This window comes from Trichosurus vulpecula, chromosome 8 (assembly GCF_011100635.1).
Source record: "Trichosurus vulpecula isolate mTriVul1 chromosome 8, mTriVul1.pri, whole genome shotgun sequence".
Classification (NCBI taxonomy): domain Eukaryota; kingdom Metazoa; phylum Chordata; class Mammalia; order Diprotodontia; family Phalangeridae; genus Trichosurus; species Trichosurus vulpecula.
In genome coordinates, this window is record NC_050580.1 from 36,800,288 (window position 1) to 36,803,444 (window position 3,157).

The window sequence follows — 3,157 nt, forward strand, 5'->3', positions numbered from 1 at the left end:
GACTTGAAGACTCAGAAAGGTGGAGATGAATTTATTGTTATTCTAAAAAGTTCAAGCTTTATTGGGAGAGGGAGGGGGATTGGGGGGAGGACATAGTTAAGAGGAGGCCTGAGGGTGGGGTGGGATGCTGCTGAAAAGGAGGAAGGATATTTTACTGGCCTTATCTCCATTAGCTTTGCATTTGGGGAAAAAAAAAGTCAGATTTTTTTTCATTCTCTGTTACATTAACTGGCTAACAAATCAATATTGACAAAGTGTATTTGTTGTTGTTAAGCTGTGTTTGACTCTGTGACCCCATTTGGGGTTTTCTTGGCAAAGATACTGGAATGGTTTGCCATTTCCTTCTCCAGCTCATTTTACAGATAAGGAAACTAAGGCAAATGGGGTTAAGTGACTTGCCCAGGGTCATACAGATAGTAAATATCTTAGCTCAATTTGAACTCAGGCCTTCTTGACTCCAGACTAGTAGCTTTATCCACCACCAATTGCCCCAATAAAATAAATATTCTTAGGTTAAGGACAGGGGAATTGTTGAGCAGGAAAAAAATTCTTTAGTGATATTAGACATATTCTTTCTTTCTCACTGGGCCTCTTGTCTTCCTTTGTAAAATGAAAGGAATGTGATGGTTTACTTAGAAAACCCCACTAAATTAGTGAAGAAACTGAGACAATTAATGACTTCAGTAAAGAACAAAATAGAACCATAGAAATTATTATCATTATATAGTACTATCAAAACCAATGCAAAATGATAGAAGGAAAAATTCTATTCAGTATAACAAAAAATAATAAAATACCTGGGCATTAACCTTATTAAGACATACTTAGGTCTTATGTAGTTATAACCATAAAACACAGAGATAAAAGAAGCTTTAAACAATTGGAGAGATTTATTGTTCATGGTTAGGTTGCACCAGTGTAATAAAAATTAATAGATTACCTAAATTAACTTAGAAATTTAGTGTTATACCAACTAAACTGACAAGCGGTTATTATATAGAACTAAATGAGATAAGAGCAAAATTTGCTTGGAGGAACAAAAGCTCTAGATCTCAAGGGAATTAATGAAAAAAAAAGCAGGATTAAAGGAGGTAGAGCATTATCGGATCGCAAACTATATTTTAAAGCTGTAATTATTTAAAACAAAACTATTTGATACTGGTAAAAAAGATAGAAAAGTAGGTCAATGAAAGAGACCAGGTTGGCAAAACTCCAAAGCAATTAAACAAAAGAGGCCAGTATTTGTTAAACTCAAAAAACTAAACTCCTTGGGTAAGGACCCTCCATTTCTCAAGAACTGGGAAAAGTGAAAGTCCATTTGGCAAAAATCAGGTTTTTATATCATATGGCAAAAGAAGCTCTAGATAGGCATGTGACCTAAATGTAAGAAAATTCCATATCAGAAAAATAATTAAAGAATAGAAGGAATTGCTTTCATGACTATGACTAGGGAAAAGTATAACTATGCAATGTTAACAAAGTCATACAAAAGGCAAACAATAGATAGCAAAACTTGTGAAACACAAAAGTGGACAATTTTTTGCACAAATAGAATCAATGCACCCAGAATAAGAATCAAAACTGTCAAATGGAAGGAAGGTGCCTCTGAGGGGAGTTTGCAAATCAAGATATATAAGAAATTGACCTAAATATATGATGAATTATTACTGAACAGATGGTTTTCAAATGGTTTTCAAAAGAAAAATTGGAAACTATCCATCACCCTATTGAAACCTACTCCAAATCACTAGCCATAAGGGAAATACACGTTAAAACAACTAGAGTCTTCATTTACATACCATCAAATCAAGGATGATGAAAGATGGAAATAGTAGATATTAGAAAGGCTATAGGAAGATACAAACATTAATACATTGTTGGTAGAGCTATGGATCTCTCTCTCTCTCTCTCTCTCTCTCTCTCTCTCTCTCTTTTTCAAAAATTTGTCCAACCAATCTGGAAAATAATTTACAATTATGCAAGAAAAATCACTAAATTGCTAGTATCTTTGGACTCACTAATCCCTCTATTGGATATATTCTCTGATAAGGAAGGAAAAACTGTATGTACCTATCTTGATATTGATATGGAGACAGAGATAGTTTTTCCTTTCTTCTTTGAGTATATATCTATAGATAGGTATATGCACATATTTACATGTACATATATGTGTGTGTGTGTGTGTGTGTGTGTGTGTGTATCACAGCATTGCTATGACATAAAAAACTAGAAACAAAGTGAGTACTTATCTATTGGGAAACTATTGAACAACATGCATTTATATGAATATCAGTCTTACTCAACCATAAGAAATTAAGGATATAACAAAATCAGACAAATGTGAGAAGATGAACAGATGCGAAATGAAGTGAACAGAACAAAGAGAAGATTCATAATTACTACAATAATGTGAGTGAAAATAATAGAAAAAGACAGTTGAATAATATTAATTTCAATGTCTAATCTGGGTCTCAGAGAACTGATAATGAAACACCTCATTTTAGATGGGAAGTAAGGATTATAGATGTAGAATGAGGTATGTGCTATCAGACTTGGTCACTGGTTTGCGTGTGTGTGTGTCTGTGTGTGTGTATGTGTGTGTGTGTAAGAGACAGAGAGAGAGAGAGAAGGGGGGGAGAGAGAGAGAGAGAGAGAGAGAGAGAGAGAGAGAGAGAGAGAGAGAGAGAGAGAGAGAGAGAAAGAGAGAGAGAGAGGATAGTTTAATTTTAAGAGATAATGGAAAGTTACTTTAGTGTAAAAACAAAATTCAACCATAAAACATTTAAAAATTCTATCTTTAAAAATATAAAACCAGAGGATTAGACTAAGTGATCTCTAGGGTCCCTTCCTAATGCTAACAGTTTATGTTCTTCGTTCTAACATTCTAGATCTCTTCCATTTTTAACATTCTATGATTCCTTTTGTTCCCTTTTGAAAGTGTTCTGATCCAATTCCTCCCTCACCTCCACACCAAGTGTAAAGACAGTACCCCCTGATCTCAGGATTCCATATACAATTACATAGACATCTGTTCTTCCTGCTCACTGGGACCTTCAGGTCCTTAGAGAGAGCAACAGTTGGTTATGGAGAAGAAACCAAATCATTAATTGTGAATATGACTAGCTATAAGGTATTAGTGGTGGTACCACCTGCTTAG